Here is a 22,893-nt window from a genome sequence, read left to right as displayed (position 1 = left end):
TGGTGGAGTCACTGTGTACATACATTACATTACTGATCCTGAGTTACCTCCTGTATTATACTCCAGAGCTGCACTCACTATTCTGCTGGTGCAGTCATCGTGTACATACATTACATTACTGATCCTGAGTTACATCCTGTATTATACTCCAGAGCTGCACTCACTATTCTGCTGGTGCAGTCACTGTGTACATACATTACATTACTGATCCTGAGTTACATCCTGTATTATACTCCAGAGCTGCACTCACTATTCTGCTGGTGCAGTCACTGTGTACATACATTACATTACTGATCCTGAGTTACATCCTGTATTATACTCCAGAGCTGCACTCACTATTCTGCTGGTGCAGTCACTGTGTACATACATTACATTACTGATCCTGAGTTACATCCTGTATTATACTCCAGAGCTGCGCTCACTATTCTGCTGGTGCAGTCACTATGTACATAAATTACATTACTGATCCTGAGTTACATCCTGTATTATACCCCAGAGCTGCACTCACTATTCTGCTGGTGCAGTCACTGTGTACATACATTACATTACTGATCCTGAGTTACCTCCTGTATTATACTCCAGAGCTGCACTCACTGTTCTGCTGGTGGAGTCACTGTGTACATACATTACATTACTGATCCTGAGTTACATCCTGTATTATACTCCAGAGCTGCACTCAATATTCTGCTGGTGCAGTCACTGTGTACATACATTACATTACTGATCCTGAGTTACATCCTGCATTATCCTCCAGAGCTGCACTCACTATTCTGCTGGTGCAGTCACTGTGTACATACATTACATTACTGATCCTGAGTTACATCCTGCATTATCCTCCAGAGCTGCACTCACTATTCTGCTGGTGCAGTCACTGTGTACATACATTACATTACTGATCCTGAGTTACATCCTGCATTATCCTCCAGAGCTGCACTCACTATTCTGCTGGTGCAGTCACTGTGTACATACATTACATTACTGATCCTGAGTTACATCCTGTATTATACTCCAGAGCTGCGCTCACTATTCTGCTGGTGGAGTCACTGTGTACATACATTACATTACTGATCCTGAGTTATCTCCTGTATTATACCCCAGAGCTGCACTCACTATTCTGCTGGTGCAGTCACTGTGTACATACATTACATTACTGATCCTGAGTTACCTCCTGTATTATACTGCAGAGCTGCACTCACTATTCTGCTGGTGCAGTCACTGTGTACATACATTACATTACTGATCCTGAGTTACCTCCTGTATTATACTGCAGAGCTGCACTCACTATTCTGCTGGTGCAGTCACTGTGTACATACATTACATTACTGATCCTGAGTTACATCTTGTATTATACTCCAGAGCTGCACTCACTATTCTGCTGGTGCAGTCACTGTGTACATACATTACATTACTGATCCTGAGTTACATTCTGTATTATACTCCAGAGCTGCACTCACTATTCTGCTGGTGCAATCACTGTGTACATACATTACATTACTGATCCTGAGTTACCTCCTGTATTATACTCCAGAACTGCACTCACTATTCTGCTGGTGCAGTCACTGTGTACATACATTACATTACTGATCCTGAGTTACATCTTGTATTATACTCCAGAGCTGCACTCACTATTCTGCTGGTGCAGTCACTGTGTACATACATTACATTACTTATCCTGAGTTACATCCTGTATTATACTCCAGAGCTGCGCTCACTATTCTGCTGGTGCAGTCATTGTGTACATACATTACATTACTGATCCTGAGTTACATCCTGTATTATACTCCAGAGCTGCACTCACTATTCTGCTGGTGCAGTCACTGTGTACATAAATTACATTACTGATCCTAAGTTACATCCTGTATTATTCTCTAGAGCTGCACTCACTATTCTGCTGGTGCAGTCACTGTGTACATACATTACAATACTGATCCTGAGTTACATCCTGTATTATACTCCAGAGCTGCACTCACTGTTCTGCTGGTGCAGTCATTGTGTACATACATTATATTACTGATCCTCAGTTACATCCTGTATTATACTCCAGAGCTGCACTCACTATTCTGCTGGTGCAGTCACTGTGTACATACATTACAATACTGATCCTGAGTTACATCCTGTATTATACTCCAGAGCTGCACTCACTGTTCTGCTGGTGCAGTCATTGTGTACATACATTACATTACTGATCCTGAGTTACATCCTGTATTATACTCCAGAGCTGCACTCACTATTCTGCTGGTGCAGTCACTGTGTACATACATTACAATACTGATCCTGAGTTACATCCTGTATTATACTCCAGAGCTGCACTCACTATTCTGCTGGTGCAGTCACTGTGTACATACATTACGTTACTGATCCTGAGTTACATCCTGTATTATACTCCAGAGCTGCACTCACTATTCTGCTGGTGCAGTCACTGTGTACATACATTACATTACTGATCCTGAGTTATATCCTGTATTATACCCCAGAGCTGCACTCACTATTCTGCTGGTGGAGTCACTGTGTATATACATTACATTACTGATCCTGAGTTACATCCTGTATTATCCTCCAGAGCTACACTCACTATTCTGCTGGTGCAATCACTGTGTACATACATTACATTACTGATCCTGAGTTACATCCTGTATTATACTCCAGAGCTGCACTCACTATTCTGCTGGTGCAGTCACTGTGTACATACATTACATTACTGATCCGGAGTTACATCCTGTATTATACTCCAGAGCTGCACTCACTATTCTGCTGGTGCAGTCACTGTGTACATACATTACATTACTGATCCTGAGTTACATCCTGTATTATACTCCAGAGCTGCACTCACTATTCTGCTGGTGCAGTCACTGTGTCCATACATTACATTACTGATCCTGAGTTACATCCTGTATTATCCTCCAGAGCTGCACTCACTATTCTGCTGGAGCAGTCACTGTGTACATACATTACATTACTGATCCTGAGTTACATCCTGTATTATACTCCAGAGCTGCGCTCACTATTCTGCTGGTGCAGTCATTGTGTACATACATTACATTACTGATCCTGAGTTACATCCTGTATTATACTCCAGAGCTGCACTCACTATTCTGCTGGTGCAGTCACTGTGTACATACATTACATTACTGATCCTGAGTTACATCCTGTATTATACTCCAGAGCTGCACTCACTATTCTGCTGGTGCAGTCACTGTGCACATACATTACGTTACTGATCCTGAGTTACATCCTGTATTATACTCCAGAGCTGCACTCACTATTCTGCTGGTGCAGTCACTGTGTACATACATTACATTACTGATCCTGAGTTACATCCTGTATTATCCTCCAGAGCTGCACTCACTATTCTGCTGGTGCAGTCACTGTGTACATACATCACATTACTGATCCTGAGTTACATCCTGTATTATCCTCCAGAGCTGCACTCACTATTCTGCTGGTGCAGTCACTGTGTACATACATTACATTACTGATCCTGAGTTACATCCTGTATTATCCTCCAGAGCTGCACTCACTATTCTGCTGGTGCAGTCACTGTGTACATACATTACAATACTGATCCTGAGTTACATCCTGTATTATACTCCAGAGCTGCACTCACTATTCTGCTGGTGCAGTCACTGTGTACATACATTACATTACTGATCCTGAGTTACCTCCTGTATTATACTCCAGAGCTGCACTCACTATTCTGCTGGTGCAGTCATTGTGTACATACATTACATTACTGATCCTGAGTTACATCCTGTATTATACTCCAGAGCTGCACTCACTATTCTGCTGGTGCAGTCACTGTGTACATACATTACATTACTGATCCTGAGTTACATCCTGTATTATACTCCAGAGCTGCACTCACTATTCTGCTGGTGCAGTCACTGTGTACATACATCACATTACTGATCCTGAGTTACATCCTGTATTATACTCCAGAGCTGCACTCACTATTCTGCTGGTGCAGTCACTGTGTACATACATTACATTACTGATCCTGAGTTACATCCTGTATTATCCTCCAGAGCTGCACTCACTATTCTGCTGGTGCAGTCACTGTGTACATACATTACAATACTGATCCTGAGTTACATCCTGTATTATACTCCAGAGCTGCACTCACTATTCTGCTGGTGCAGTCACTGTGTACATACATTACATTACTGATCCTGAGTTACCTCCTGTATTATACTCCAGAGCTGCACTCACTATTCTGCTGGTGCAGTCATTGTGTACATACATTACATTACTGATCCTGAGTTACATCCTGTATTATACTCCAGAGCTGCACTCACTATTCTGCTGGTGCAGTCACTGTGTACATACATTACATTACTGATCCTGAGTTACATCCTGTATTATACTCCAGAGCTGCACTCACTATTCTGCTGGTGCAGTCACTGTGTACATACATTACAATACTGATCCTGAGTTACATCCTGTATTATACTCCAGAGCTGCACTCACTGTTCTGCTGGTGCAGTCATTGTGTACATACATTACATTACTGATCCTGAGTTACATCCTGTATTATACTCCAGAGCTGCACTCACTATTCTGCTGGTGGAGTCACTGTGTACATACATTATGTTACTGATCCTGAGTTACCTCCTGTATTATCCTCCAGAGCTGCACTCACTATTCTGCTGGTGCAGTCACTGTGTACATACATCACATTACTGATCCTGAGTTACCTCCTGTATTATACTCCAGAGCTGCACTCACTATTCTGCTGGTGCAGTCACTGTATACATACATTACTTTACTGATCCTGAGTTACATCCTGTATTATACTCCAGAGCTGCACTCATTATTCTGCTGGTGCAGTCACTGTATACATACATTACATTACTGATCCTTAGTTACATCCTGTATTATACTCCAGAGCTGCACTCACTATTCTGCTGGTGCAGTCACTGTGTACATACATTACATTACTGATCCTGAGTTACCTCCTGTATTATACTCCAGAGCTGCACTCACTATTCTGCTGGTGCAGTCACTGTATACATACATTACATTACTGATCCTTAGTTACATCCTGTATTATACTCCAGAGCTGCACTCATTATTCTGCTGGTGCAGTCACTGTATACATACATTACATTACTGATCCTTAGTTACCTCCTGTATTATACTCCAGAGCTGCACTCTCTATTCTGCTGGTGCAGTCACTGTGTACATAAATTACTTTACTGATCCTGAGTTACCTCCTGTACTATACTCCAGAGCTGCACTCACTATTCTGCTGGTGCAGTCACTGTGCACATACATTACATTACTGATCCTGAGTGACATCCTGTATTATTCTCCAGAGCTGCACTCACTATTCTGCTGGTGCAGTCACTGTGTACATACATTACATTACTGATCCTGAGTTACATCCTGTATTATACCCCAAAGCTGCACTCACTATTCTGCAGGTGCAGTCACTGTGCACATACATTACATTACTGATCCTGAGTTACATTCTGTATTACACTCCAGAGCTGCACTCACTATTCTGCTGGTGAAGTCACTGTGTACATACATTACATTACTGATCCTGAGTTACATCCTGTATTATACTGCAGAGCTGCGCTCACTATTCTGCTGGTGGAGTCACTGTGTACATACATTACATTACTGATGCTGAGTTACCTCCTGTATTATACCCCAGAGCTGCACTCACTATTCTGCTGGTGCAGTCACTGTGTACATACATTACATTACTGATCCTGAGTTACATCCTGTATTATACCCCAGAGCTGCACTCACTATTCTGCTGGTGCAGTCACTGTGTACATACATTACATTACTGATCCTGAGTTACGTCCTGTATTATACTCCAGAGCTGCACTCACTATTCTGCTGGTGCAGTCACTGTGTACATACATTACATTATTGATCCTGAGTTACCTCCTGTATTATACTCCAGAGCTGCACTCACTATTCTGCTGGTGCAGTCACTGTGTACATACATTACATTATTGATCCTGAGTTACATCCTGTATTATACTCCAGAGCTGCACTCACTATTCTGCTGGTGCAGTCACTGTGTACATACATTACATTATTGATCCTGAGTTACCTCCTGTATTATACTCCAGAGCTGCACTCACTATTCTGCTGGTGTAGTCACTGTGCACATACATTACATTACTGATCCTGAGTTATATCCTGTATTATACTGCAGAGCTGCACTCAATATTCTGCTGGTGCAGTCACTGTGTACATAAATTACTTTACTGATCCTGAGTTACCTCCTGTACTATACTCCAGAGCTGCACTCACTATTCTGCTGGTGCAGTCACTGTGCACATACATTACATTACTGATCCTGAGTTACATCCTGTATTATTCTCCAGAGCTGCACTCACTATTCTGCTGGTGTAGTCACTGTGTACACACATTACATTACTGATCCTGAGTTACATCCTGTATTATTCTCCAGAGCTGCACTCACTATTCTGCTGGTGCAGTCACTGTGTACATACATTACATTACTGATGCTGAGTTACCTCCTGTATTATACCCCAGAGCTGCACTCACTATTCTGCTGGTACAGTCACTGTGTACATACATTACATTACTGATCCTGAGTTACATCCTGTATTATATTCCAGGGCTGCGCTCACTATTCTGCTGGTGAAGTCACTGTGTACATACATTACATTACTGATCCTGAGTTACATCCTGTATTATACTGCAGAGCTGCGCTCACTATTCTGCTGGTGGAGTCACTGTGTACATACATTACATTACTGATGCTGAGTTACCTCCTGTATTATACCCCAGAGCTGCACTCACTATTCTGCTGGTACAGTCACTGTGTACATACATTACATTACTGATCCTGAGTTACATCCTGTATTATACTCCAGAGCTGCACTCACTATTCTGCTGGAGCAGTCACTGTGTACATACATTACATTACTGATCCTGAGTTACATCCTGTATTATACCCCAGAGCTGCACTCACTATTCTGCTGGTGCAGTCACTGTGTACATACATTACATTACTGATCCTGAGTTACCTCCTGTATTATACTCCAGAGCTGCACTCACTATTCTGCTGGGGCAGTCACTGTGTACATACATTACATTACTGATCCTGAGTTACGTCCTGTATTATACTCCAGAGCTGCACTCACTATTCTGCTGGTGCAGTCACTGTGTACATACATTACATTATTGATCCGGAGTTACCTCCTGTATTATACTCCAGAGCTGCACTCACTATTCTGCTGGTGCAGTCACTGTGTACATACATTACATTATTGATCCTGAGTTACATCCTGTATTATACCCCAGAGCTGCACTCACTATTCTGCTGGTGCAGTCACTGTGTACATACATTACATACCTGATCCTGAGTTACCTCCTGTATTATACCCTAGAGCTGCACTCACTATTCTGCTGGTGCAGTCACTGTGTACATACATTACATTACTGATCCTGAGTTACCTCCTGTATTATACTCCAGAGCTGCACTCTCTATTCTGCTGGTGCAGTCACTGTGTACATACATTACATTACTGATCCTGAGTTACATCCTGTATTATACTCCAGAGCTGCACTCACTATTCTGCTGGTGCAGTCACTGTGTACATACATTACGTTACTGATCCTGCGTTAAATCCTGTATTATACTCCAGAGCTGCACTCACTATTCTGCTGGTGCAGTCACTGTGTACATACATTACATTACTGATCCTGAGTTACCTCCTGTATTATACTCCAGAGCTGCACTCACTATTCTGCTGGTGCAGTCACTGTATACATACATTACTTTACTGATCCTGAGTTACATCCTGTATTATACTCCAGAGCTGCACTCACTATTCTGCTGGTGCAGTCACTGTATACATACATTACATTACTGATCTTGAGTTACATCCTGTATTATACTCCAGAGCTGCACTCACTATTCTGCTGGTGCAGTCACTGTGTACATAAATTACTTTACTGATCCTGAGTTACCTCCTGTACTATACTCCAGAGCTGCACTCACTATTCTGCTGGTGCAGTCACTGTGCACATACATTACATTACTGATCCTGAGTTACATCCTGTATTATTCTCCAGAGCTGCACTCACTATTCTGCTGGTGCAGTCACTGTGTACATACATTACATTACTGATCCTGAGTTACATGCTGTATTATTCTCCAGAGCTGCACTCACTATTCTGCTGGTGCAGTCACTGTGTACATACATTACATTACTGATCCTGAGTTACATCCTGTATTATACTCCAGAGCTGCACTCACTATTCTGCTGGTGCAGTCACTGTGCACATACATTACATTACTGATCCTGAGTTACATCCTGTATTATACTCCAGAGCTGCACTCACTATTCTGCTGGTGAAGTCACTGTGTACATACATTACATTACTGATCCTGAGTTACATCCTGTATTATACTCCAGAGCTGCACTCACTATTCTGCTGGTGCAGTCACTGTGCACATACATTACATTACTGATCCTGAGTTACATCCTGTATTATACTCCAGAGCTGCACTCACTATTCTGCTGGTGCAGTCACTGTGTACATACATTACATTACTGATCCTGAGTTACCTCCTGTATTATATTCCAGGGCTGCGCTCACTATTCTGCAGGTGCAGTCACTGTGCACATACATTACATTACTGATCCTGAGTTACATCCTGTATTATACTCCAGAGCTGCACTCACTATTCTGCTGGTGAAGTCACTGTGTACATACATTACATTACTGATCCTGAGTTACATCCTGTATTATACTCCAGAGCTGCACTCACTATTCTGCTGGTGCAGTCACTGTGTACATACATTACATTACTGATGCTGAGTTACCTCCTGTATTATACCCAAGAGCTGCACTCACTATTCTGCTGGTGCAGTCACTGTGTACATACATTACATTACTGATCCTGAGTTACATCCTGTATTATACCCCAGAGCTGCACTCACAATTCTGCTGGTGCAGTCACTGTGTACATACATTACATTATTGATCCTGAGTTACCTCCTGTATTATACTCCAGAGCTGCACTCACTATTCTGCTGGTGCAGTCACTGTGTACATACATTACATTATTGATCCTGAGTTACATCCTGTATTATACCCCAGAGCTGCACTCACTATTCTGCTGGTGCAGTCACTGTGTACATACATTACATTACTGATCCTGAGTTATATCCTGTATTATACTCCAGAGCTGCACTCAATATTCTGCTGGTGCAGTCACTGTGTACATACATTACATTACTGATCCTGAGTTATATCCTGTATTATACTCCAGAGCTGCACTCACTATTCTGCTGGTGCAGTCACTGTGTACATACATTACATACCTGATCCTGAGTTACCTCCTGTATTATACTCCAGAGCTGCACTCACTATTCTGCTGGTGCAGTCACTGTGTACATACATTACATTACTGATCCTGAGTTACATCCTGTATTATACTCCAGAGCTGCACTCACTATTCTGCTGGTGCAGTCACTGTGTACATACATTACATTACTGATCCTGAGTTACATCCTGTATTATACTCCAGAGCTGCACTCACTATTCTACTGGTGCAGTCACTGTGTACATACATTACATTACTGATCCTGAGTTACTTCCTGTATTATACCCCAGAGCTGCACTTACTATTCTGCTGGTGCAGTCACTGTGTATATACATTACTGATCCTGAGTTACATCCTGTATTATACCCCAGAGCTGCACTTACTATTCTGCTGGTGCAGTCACTGTGTATATACATTACTGATCCTGAGTTACCTCCTGTATTATACTCCATAGCTGCACTCACTATTCTGCTGGTGCAGTCACTGTGTACATACATTACATTACTGATCCTGAGTTACCTCCTGTATTATATTCCAGAGCTGCACTCACTATTCTGCTTGTGCAGTCACTGTGTACATACATTACATTACTGATCCTGAGTTACATCCTGTATTATACTCCAGAGCTGCACTCACTATTCTGCTGGTGCAGTCACTGTGTACATACATTACATTACTGATCCTGAGTTACATCCTGTATTATACTCCAGAGCTGCACTCACTATTCTTATGGTGCAGTCACTGTGTACATACATTACATTACTGATCCTGAGTTACATCCTGTATTATACTCCAGAGCTGCACTCACTATTCTTATGGTGCAGTCACTGTGTACATACATTACATTACTGATCCTGAGTTATATCCTGTATTATGTTCCAGAGCTGCACTCACTATTCTGCTTGTGCAGTCACTGTGTACATACATTACATTACTGATCCTGAGTTACATCTTGTATTATACTCAAGAGCTGCACTCACTATTCTGCTGGTGCAGTCACTGTGTACATATATTACATTACTGATCTTGAGTTACATCCTGTATTATACTCCAGAGCTGCACTCACTATTCTGCTGGTGCAGTCACTGTGTACATACATTACATTACTGATCCTGAGTTACCTCCTGTATTATATTCTAGAGCTGCACTCACTATTCTGCTTGTGCAATCACTGTGTACATACATTACATTACTGATCCTGAGTTACCTCCTGTATTATACTCCAGAGATGCACTCACTATTCTGCTTGTGCAGTCACTGTGTACATACATTACATTACTGATCCTGAGTTACATCCTGTATTATACTCCAGAGCTGCACTCACTATTCTGCTGGTGCAGTCACTGTGTACATACATTACATTACTGATCCTGAGTTACCTCCTGTATTATACTCCAGAGCTGCACTCACTATTCTGCTGGTGCAGTCACTGTGTACATACATTACATTACTGATCCTGAGTAACCTCCTGTATTATACTCCAGAGCTGCACTCACTATTCTGCTGGTGCAGTCACTGTGTACATACATTACATTACTGATCCTGAGTTACATCCTGTATTATACTCCAGAGCTGCACTCACTATTCTGCTGGTGCAGTGACTGTGTACATACATTACATTACTGATCCTGAGTTACATCTTGTATTATACTCCAGAGCGGTACTCACTATTCTTCTGGTGCAGTCACTGTGTATATACATTACATTACTGATCCTGAGTTACATCCTGTATTATACTCCAGAGCTGCACTCACTATTCTGCTGGTGCAGTCACTGTGTACATACATTACATTACTGATCCTGAGTTATATCCTGTATTATACTCCAGAGCTGCACTCACTATTCTGCTGGTGCAGTCACTGTGTACATACATTACTGATCCTGAGTTACATCCTGTATTATACTCCAGAGCTGCACTCACTATTCTACTCGTGCAGTCACTGTGTACATACATTACATTACTGATCCTGAGTTACCTCCTGTATTATACTCCAGAGCTGCACTCACTATTCTGCTGGTGCAGTCACTGTGTACATACATTGCATTACTGATCCTGAGTTACATCCTGTATTATACTCCAGAGCTGCACTCACTATTCTGCTGGTGCAGTCACTGTGTACATACATTACATTACTGACTCTGAGTTACCTCCTGTATTATACTCCAGAGCTGCACTCACTATTCTACTGGAGCAGTCACTGTGTACATATATTAAATTACTGATCCTGAGTTACATCCTGTATTATACTCCAGAGCTGCACTCACTATTCTGCTTGTGCAGTCACTGTGTACATACATTACATTACTGATCCTGAGTTGCCTCCTGTATTATACTCCAGAGCTGCACTCACTATTCTGCTGGTGCAGTCACTGTGTACATACATTACATTACTGATCCTGAGTTACATCCTGTATTATACTCCAGAGCTGCACTCACTATTCTGCTTGTGCAGTCACTGTGTACATACATTACATTACTGATCCTGAGTTACATCATGTATTATACTCCAGAGCTGCACTCACTATTCTGCTGGTGCAGTCACTGTGTACATACATACATTACTGATCCCGAGTTACATCCTGTATTATACCCCAGAGCTGCACTCACTATTCTGCTGGTGCAGTCACTGTGTACATACATTACATTACTGATCTTGTGCTACATCCTGTATTATACTCCAGAGCAGCACTCCCTATTCTGCTGGTGCAGTCACTGTGTACATACATACATTACTGATCCTGAGTTACCTCCTGTATTATACCCCAGAGCTGCACTCACTATTCTGCTGGTGCAGTCACTGTGTACATACATTACATTACTGATCCTGAGTTACATCCTGTATTATACCCCAGAGCTGCACTCACTATTCTGCTGGTGCAGTCATTGTGTACATATATTACATTACTGATCCTGAGTTACATCCTGTATTATACCCCAGAGCTGCACTCACTATTCTGCTGGTGCAGTCACTGTGTACATACATTACATTACTGATCCTGAGTTACATCCTGTATTATACTCCAGAGCTGCACTCACTATTCTGCTGGTGCAGTCACTGTGTACATACATTACATTACTGATCCTGAGTTCCCTCCTGTATTATACTCCAGAGCTGCACTCACTATTCTGCTGGTGCAGTCACTGTGTACATACATTACATTACTGATCCTGAGTTCCCTCCTGTATTATACTCCAGAGCTGCACTCATTATTCTGCTGGTGCAGTCACTGTGTACATACATTACATTACTGATCCTGAGTTACCTCCTGTATTATACTCCAGAGCTGCACTCACTATTCTGCTGGTGCAGTCACTGTGTACATACATTACATTACTGATCCTGAGTTCCCTCCTGTATTATACTCCAGAGCTGCACTCACTATTCTGCTGGTGCAGTCACTGTGTACATACATTACATTACTGATCCTGAGTTCCCTCCTGTATTATACCCCAGAGCTGCACTCACTATTCTGCTGGTGCAGTCACTGTGTACATACATTACATTACTGATCCTGAGTTCCCTCCTGTATTATACTCCAGAGCTGCACTCACTATTCTGCTGGTGCAGTCACTGTGTACATACATTACATTACTGACCCTGAGTTACCTCCTGTATTATACTCCAGAGCTGCACTCACTATTCTGCTGGTGCAGTCACTGTGTACATACATTACATTACTGATCCTGAGTTCCCTCCTGTATTATACTCCAGAGCTGCACTCACTAATCTGCTGGTGCAGTCACTGTGTACATACATTACATTACTGACCCTGAGTTACCTCCTGTATTATACTCCAGAGCTGCACTCACTATTCTGCTGGTGCAGTCACTGTGTACATACATTACATTACTGATCCTGAGTTCCCTCCTGTATCATACTCCAGAGCTGCACTCACTATTCTGCTGGTGCAGTCACTGTGTACATACATTACATTACTGACCCTGAGTTACCTCCTGTATTATACTCCAGAGCTGCACTCACTATTCTGCTGGTGGAGTCACTGTGTACATACATTACATTACTGACCCTGAGATACCTCCTGTATTATACCCCAGAGCTGCACTCACTATTCTCCTTGTGCAGTCACTGTGTACATACATTATATTACTGATCCTGAGTTACCTCCTTTATTATACTCCAGAGCTGCACTCACTATTCTGCTGGTGCAGTCACTGTGTACATACATTACATTTCTGATCCTGAGTTACATCCTGTATTATACCCCAGAGCTGCACTCACTATTCTGCTTGTGCAGTCACTGTGTACATACATTACATTACTGATCCTGAGTTACCTCCTTTATTATACTCCAGAGCTGCACTCACTATTCTGCTGGTGCAGTCACTGTGTACATACATTACATTACTGATCCTGAGTTACCTCCTGTATTATACTCCAGAGCTGCACTCACCATTCTACTGGTGCAGTCACTGTGTTCATACATTACATTACTGATCATGAGTTACATCCTGTATTATACTCCAGAGCTGCACTCACTATTTTACTGGTGCAGTCACTGTGTACGTACATTACATTACTGATCCTGAGTTACCTCCTGTATTATATTCCAGAGCTGCACTCACTATTCTGCTGGTGCAGTAACTGTGTATATACATTGCATTACTGATCCTGAGTTACATCCTGTATTATACTCCAGAGCTGCACTTACTATTCTGCTGGTGCAGTCACTGTGTATATACATTACTGATCCTGAGTTACATCCTGTATTATATTCCAGAGCTGCGCTCACTATTCTGCTGGTGCAGTCACTGTGTACATACATTACATTACTGATCCTGTCTTACCTCCTGTATTATACTCCAGAGCTGCACTCACTATTCTGCTGGTGCAGTCACTGTGTACATACATTACATTACTGATCCTGAGGAACCTCCTGTATTATATTCCAGAGCTGCACTCACTATTCTGCTGGTGCAGTCACTGTGTACATACATTACATTACTGATCCTGAGTTACATCCTGTATTATACTCCAGAGCTGCACTCACTATTCTGCTGGTGCAGTCACTGTGTACATACATTATATTACTGATCCTGAGTTACATCCTGTATTATACTCCAGAGCTGCACTCACTATTCTGCTGGTGCAGTCACTGTGTACATACATTACATTACTGATCCTGAGTTACATCCTGTATTATACTCCAGAGCTGCACTCACTATTCTGCTGGAGCAGTCACTGTGTACATACAATACATTACTGATCCTGAATTACATCCTGTATTATACTCCAGAGCTGCACTCACTATTCTGCTGGTGCAGTCACTGTGTACATACATTACTGATCCTGAGTTACATCCTGTTTTATACTCCAGAGCTGCACTCACTATTCTGCCGGTGCAGTCACTGTGTACATACATTACATTACTGATCCTGAGTTACCTCCTGTATTATACTCCAGAGCTGCTCTCACTATTCTGCTGGTGGAGTCACTGTGTACATACATTACATTACTGATCCTGAGTTACATCCTGTATTATACTCCAGAGCTGCACTCACTATTCTGCTGGTGCAGTCACTGTGTACATACATTACATTACTGATCCTGAGTTACATCCTGTATTATACCCCAGAGCTGCGCTCACTATTCTGCTGGTGCAGTCACTGTGTACATACATTACATTACTGATCCTGAGTTACCTCCTGTATTATACTCCAGAGCTGCACTCACTATTCTGCCGGTGCAGTCACTGTGTACATACATTACATTACTGATCCTGAGTTACCTCCTGTATTATACTCCAGAGCTGCACTCACTATTCTGCTGGTGCAGTCACTGTGTACATACATTACATTACTAATCCTGAGTTACATCCTGTATTATACTCCAGAGCTGCACTTACTATTCTGCTGGTGCAGTCTCTGTGTACATACATTACATTACTGATCCTGAGTTACATCCTGTATTATACTGCAGAGCTGCACTCACTATTCTGCTGGTGCAGTCACTGTGTACATACATTACATTACTGATCCTGAGTTACATCCTGTATTATACTCCAGAGCTGCACTCACTATTCTGCTGGTGCAGTCACTGTGTACATACATTACTGATCCTGAGTTACATCCTGTATTATACTCCAGAGCTGCACTCACTATTCTGCTGGTGCAGTCACTGTGTACATACATTACATTACTGATCCTGAGTTACATCCTGTATTATACTCCAGAGCTGCTCTCACAATTCTGCTGGTGCAGTCACTGTGTACATACATTACATTACTGATCCTGAGTTACATCCTGTTTTATACTCCAGAGCTGCACTCACTATTCTGTTGGTGCAGTCACTGTGTACATGCATTACATTACTGATCCTGAGTTACATCCTGTATTATACTCCAGAGCTGCACTCACTATTCTGCTGGTGCGGTCACTGTGTACATTACATTACATTACTGATCCTGAGTTACATCCTGTATTATACTCCAGAGCTGTACTCACTATTCTGCTGGTGCAGTCACTGTGTACATACATTACATTACTGATCCTGAGTTACATCCTGTATTATACTCCAGAGCTGCTCTCGCTATTCTGCTGGTGCAGTCGCTGTGTACATACATTACATTACTGATCCTGAGTTACATCCAGTATTATACCCCAGAGCTGCACTCACTATTCTGCTGGTGCAGTCACTGTGTACATACATTACATTACTGATCCTGAGTTACATCCTGTATTATACCCCAGAGCTGTGCTCACTATTCTGCTGGTGCAGTCACTGTGTACATACATTACATTACTGATCCTGAGTTACATCCTGTATTATACTCCAGAGCTGCTCTCACTATTCTGCTGGTGCAGTCACTGTGTACATACATTACATTACTGATCCTGAGTTACATCCAGTATTATACCCCAGAGCTGCACTCACTATTCTGCTGGTGCAGTCACTGTGTACATACATTACATTACTGATCCTGAGTTACATCCTGAATTATACCCCAGAGCTGCACTCACTATTCTGCTGGTGCAGTCACTGTGTACATACATTACATTACTGATCCTGAGTTACATCCAGTATTATACCCCAGAGCTGCACTCACTATTCTGCTGGTGCAGTCACTGTGTACATACATTACATTACTGATCCTGAGTTACATCCTGAATTATACCCCAGAGCTGCACTCACTATTCTGCTGGTGCAGTCACTGTGTACATACATTACATTACTGATCCTGAGTTACATCCTGTATTATACCCCAGAGCTGCACTCACTATTCTGCTGGTGCAGTCACTGTGTACATACATTACATTACTGATCCTGAGTTACATCCAGTATTATACCCCAGAGCTGCACTCACTATTCTGCTGGTGCAGTCACTGTGTACATACATTACATTACTGATCCTGAGTTACATCCTGAATTATACCCCAGAGCTGCACTCACTATTCTGCTGGTGCAGTCACTGTGTACATACATTACATTACTGATCCTGAGTTACATCCTGTATTATACTCCAGAGCTGCACTCACTATTCTGCTGGTGCAGTCACTGTGTACATACATTACTGATCCTGAGTTACATCCTGTATTATATTCCAGAGCTGCGCTCACTATTCTGCTGGTGCAGTCACTGTGTACATACATTACATTACTGATCCTGTCTTACCTCCTGTATTATACTCCAGAGCTGCACTCACTATTCTGCTGGTGCAGTCACTGTGTACATACATTACATTACTGATCCTGAGGAACCTCCTGTATTATATTCCAGAGCTGCACTCACTATTCTGCTGGTGCAGTCACTGTGTACATACATTACATTACTGATCCTGAGTTACATCCTGTATTATACTCCAGAGCTGCACTCACTATTCTGCTGGTGCAGTCACTGTGTACATACATTATATTACTGATCCTGAGTTACATCCTGTATTATACTCCAGAGCTGCACTCACTATTCTGCTGGTGCAGTCACTGTGTACATACATTACATTACTGATCCTGAGTTACATCCTGTATTATACTCCAGAGCTGCACTCACTATTCTGCTGGAGCAGTCACTGTGTACATACAATACATTACTGATCCTGAATTACATCCTGTATTATACTCCAGAGCTGCACTCACTATTCTGCTGGTGCAGTCACTGTGTACATACATTACATTACTGATCCTGAGTTACATCTTGTATTATACTCCAGAGCGGTACTCACTATTCTTCTGGTGCAGTCACTGTGTATATACATTACATTACTGATCCTGAGTTACATCCTGTATTATACTCCAGAGCTGCACTCACTATTCTGCTGGTGCAGTCACTGTGTACATACATTACATTACTGATCCTGAGTTATATCCTGTATTATACTCCAGAGCTGCACTCACTATTCTGCTGGTGCAGTCACTGTGTACATACATTACTGATCCTGAGTTACATCCTGTATTATACTCCAGAGCTGCACTCACTATTCTACTCGTGCAGTCACTGTGTACATACATTACATTACTGATCCTGAGTTACCTCCTGTATTATACTCCAGAGCTGCACTCACTATTCTGCTGGTGCAGTCACTGTGTACATACATTGCATTACTGATCCTGAGTTACATCCTGTATTATACTCCAGAGCTGCACTCACTATTCTGCTGGTGCAGTCACTGTGTACATACATTACATTACTGACTCTGAGTTACCTCCTGTATTATACTCCAGAGCTGCACTCACTATTCTACTGGAGCAGTCACTGTGTACATATATTACATTACTGATCCTGAGTTACATCCTGTATTATACTCCAGAGCTGCACTCACTATTCTGCTTGTGCAGTCACTGTGTACATACATTACATTACTGATCCTGAGTTGCCTCCTGTATTATACTCCAGAGCTGCACTCACTATTCTGCTGGTGCAGTCACTGTGTACATACATTACATTACTGATCCTGAGTTACATCCTGTATTATACTCCAGAGCTGCACTCACTATTCTGCTTGTGCAGTCACTGTGTACATACATTACATTACTGATCCTGAGTTACATCATGTATTATACTCCAGAGCTGCACTCACTATTCTGCTGGTGCAGTCACTGTGTACATACATACATTACTGATCCCGAGTTACATCCTGTATTATACCCCAGAGCTGCACTCACTATTCTGCTGGTGCAGTCACTGTGTACATACATTACATTACTGATCTTGTGCTACATCCTGTATTATACTCCAGAGCAGCACTCCCTATTCTGCTGGTGCAGTCACTGTGTACATACATTACATTACTGATCCTGAGTTACCTCCTGTATTATACCCCAGAGCTGCACTCACTATTCTGCTGGTGCAGTCACTGTGTACATACATTACATTACTGATCCTGAGTTACATCCTGTATTATACCCCAGAGCTGCACTCACTATTCTGCTGGTGCAGTCATTGTGTACATATATTACATTACTGATCCTGAGTTACATCCTGTATTATACCCCAGAGCTGCACTCACTATTCTGCTGGTGCAGTCACTGTGTACATACATTACATTACTGATCCTGAGTTACATCCTGTATTATACTCCAGAGCTGCACTCACTATTCTGCTGGTGCAGTCACTGTGTACATACATTACATTACTGATCCTGAGTTCCCTCCTGTATTATACTCCAGAGCTGCACTCACTATTCTGCTGGTGCAGTCACTGTGTACATACATTACATTACTGATCCTGAGTTCCCTCCTGTATTATACTCCAGAGCTGCACTCATTATTCTGCTGGTGCAGTCACTGTGTACATACATTACATTACTGATCCTGAGTTACCTCCTGTATTATACTCCAGAGCTGCACTCACTATTCTGCTGGTGCAGTCACTGTGTACATACATTACATTACTGGTCCTGAGTTCCCTCCTGTATTATACTCCAGAGCTGCACTCACTATTCTGCTGGTGCAGTCACTGTGTACATACATTACATTACTGATCCTGAGTTCCCTCCTGTATTATACCCCAGAGCTGCACTCACTATTCTGCTGGTGCAGTCACTGTGTACATACATTACATTACTGATCCTGAGTTCCCTCCTGTATTATACTCCAGAGCTGCACTCACTATTCTGCTGGTGCAGTCACTGTGTACATACATTACATTACTGACCCTGAGTTACCTCCTGTATTATACTCCAGAGCTGCACTCACTATTCTGCTGGTGCAGTCACTGTGTACATACATTACATTACTGATCCTGAGTTCCCTCCTGTATTATACTCCAGAGCTGCACTCACTAATCTGCTGGTGCAGTCACTGTGTACATACATTACATTACTGACCCTGAGTTACCTCCTGTATTATACTCCAGAGCTGCACTCACTATTCTGCTGGTGCAGTCACTGTGTACATACATTACATTACTGATCCTGAGTTCCCTCCTGTATCATACTCCAGAGCTGCACTCACTATTCTGCTGGTGCAGTCACTGTGTACATACATTACATTACTGACCCTGAGTTACCTCCTGTATTATACTCCAGAGCTGCACTCACTATTCTGCTGGTGGAGTCACTGTGTACATACATTACATTACTGACCCTGAGATACCTCCTGTATTATACCCCAGAGCTGCACTCACTATTCTCCTTGTGCAGTCACTGTGTACATACATTATATTACTGATCCTGAGTTACCTCCTTTATTATACTCCAGAGCTGCACTCACTATTCTGCTGGTGCAGTCACTGTGTACATACATTACATTTCTGATCCTGAGTTACATCCTGTATTATACCCCAGAGCTGCACTCACTATTCTGCTTGTGCAGTCACTGTGTACATACATTACATTACTGATCCTGAGTTACCTCCTTTATTATACTCCAGAGCTGCACTCACTATTCTGCTGGTGCAGTCACTGTGTACATACATTACATTACTGATCCTGAGTTACCTCCTGTATTATACTCCAGAGCTGCACTCACCATTCTACTGGTGCAGTCACTGTGTTCATACATTACATTACTGATCATGAGTTACATCCTGTATTATACTCCAGAGCTGCACTCACTATTTTACTGGTGCAGTCACTGTGTACGTACATTACATTACTGATCCTGAGTTACCTCCTGTATTATATTCCAGAGCTGCACTCACTATTCTGCTGGTGCAGTAACTGTGTATATACATTGCATTACTGATCCTGAGTTACATCCTGTATTATACTCCAGAGCTGCACTTACTATTCTGCTGGTGCAGTCACTGTGTATATACATTACTGATCCTGAGTTACATCCTGTATTATATTCCAGAGCTGCGCTCACTATTCTGCTGGTGCAGTCACTGTGTACATACATTACATTACTGATCCTGTCTTACCTCCTGTATTATACTCCAGAGCTGCACTCACTATTCTGCTGGTGCAGTCACTGTGTACATACATTACATTACTGATCCTGAGGAACCTCCTGTATTATATTCCAGAGCTGCACTCACTATTCTGCTGGTGCAGTCACTGTGTACATACATTACATTACTGATCCTGAGTTACATCCTGTATTATACTCCAGAGCTGCACTCACTATTCTGCTGGTGCAGTCACTGTGTACATACATTATATTACTGATCCTGAGTTACATCCTGTATTATACTCCAGAGCTGCACTCACTATTCTGCTGGTGCAGTCACTGTGTACATACATTACATTACTGATCCTGAGTTACATCCTGTATTATACTCCAGAGCTGCACTCACTATTCTGCTGGAGCAGTCACTGTGTACATACAATACATTACTGATCCTGAATTACATCCTGTATTATACTCCAGAGCTGCACTCACTATTCTGCTGGTGCAGTCACTGTGTACATACATTACTGATCCTGAGTTACATCCTGTTTTATACTCCAGAGCTGCACTCACTATTCTGCCGGTGCAGTCACTGTGTACATACATTACATTACTGATCCTGAGTTACCTCCTGTATTATCCTCCAGAGCTGCTCTCACTATTCTGCTGGTGGAGTCACTGTGTACAGACATTACATTACTGATCCTGAGTTACATCCTGTATTATACTCCAGAGCTGCACTCACTATTCTGCTGGTGCAGTCACTGTGTACATATATTACATTACTGATCCTGAGTTACATCCTGTATTATACCCCAGAGCTGCGCTCACTATTCTGCTGGTGCAGTCACTGTGTACATACATTACATTACTGATCCTGAGTTACCTCCTGTATTATACTCCAGAGCTGCACTCACTATTCTGCCGGTGCAGTCACTGTGTACATACATTACATTACTGATCCTGAGTTACCTCCTGTATTATACTCCAGAGCTGCACTCACTATTCTGCTGGTGCAGTCACTGTGTACATACATTACATTACTAATCCTGAGTTACATCCTGTATTATACTCCAGAGCTGCACTCACTATTCTGCTGGTGCAGTCTCTGTGTACATACATTACATTACTGATCCTGAGTTACATCCTGTATTATACTCCAGAGCTGCACTCACTATTCTGCTGGTGCAGTCACTGTGTACATACATTACTGATCCTGAGTTACATCCTGTATTATACTCCAGAGCTGCACTCACTATTCTGCTGGTGCAGTCACTGTGTACATACATTACATTACTGATCCTGAGTTACATCCTGTATTATACTCCAGAGCTGCTCTCACAATTCTGCTGGTGCAGTCACTGTGTACATACATTACATTACTGATCCTGAGTTACATCCTGTATTATACTCCAGAGCTGCACTCACTATTCTGTTGGTGCAGTCACTGTGTACATGCATTACATTACTGATCCTGAGTTACATCCTGTATTATACTCCAGAGCTGCACTCACTATTCTGCTGGTGCGGTCACTGTGTACATTACATTACATTACTGATCCTGAGTTACATCCTGTATTATACTCCAGATCTGTACTCACTATTCTGCTGGTGCAGTCACTGTGTACATACATTACATTACTGATCCTGAGTTACATCCTGTATTATACTCCAGAGCTGCTCTCGCTATTCTGCTGGTGCAGTCGCTGTGTACATACATTACATTACTGATCCTGAGTTACATCCAGTATTATACCCCAGAGCTGCACTCACTATTCTGCTGGTGCAGTCACTGTGTACATACATTACATTACTGATCCTGAGTTACATCCTGTATTATACTCCAGAGCTGCACTCACTATTCTGCTGGTGCAGTCACTGTGTACATACATTACATTACTGATCCTGAGTTACATCCTGTATTATACCCCAGAGCTGTGCTCACTATTCTGCTGGTGCAGTCACTGTGTACATACATTACATTACTGATCCTGAGTTACATCCTGTATTATACTCCAGAGCTGCTCTCACTATTCTGCTGGTGCAGTCACTGGGTACATACATTACATTACTGATCCTGAGTTACATCCAGTATTATACCCCAGAGCTGCACTCACTATTCTGCTGGTGCAGTCACTGTGTACATACATTACATTACTGATCCTGAGTTACATCCTGAATTATACCCCAGAGCTGCACTCACTATTCTGCTGGTGCAGTCACTGTGTACATACATTACATTACTGATCCTGAGTTACATCCAGTATTATACCCCAGAGCTGCA

The sequence above is a fragment of the Phyllobates terribilis genome, unplaced genomic scaffold (assembly GCF_046119375.1).
Source record: "Phyllobates terribilis strain yellow unplaced genomic scaffold, ASM4611937v1 Scaffold_12__6_contigs__length_324123572, whole genome shotgun sequence".
In the NCBI taxonomy this organism is placed as follows: Eukaryota; Metazoa; Chordata; class Amphibia; order Anura; family Dendrobatidae; genus Phyllobates; species Phyllobates terribilis.
This window is presented reverse-complemented; position numbering follows the sequence as displayed.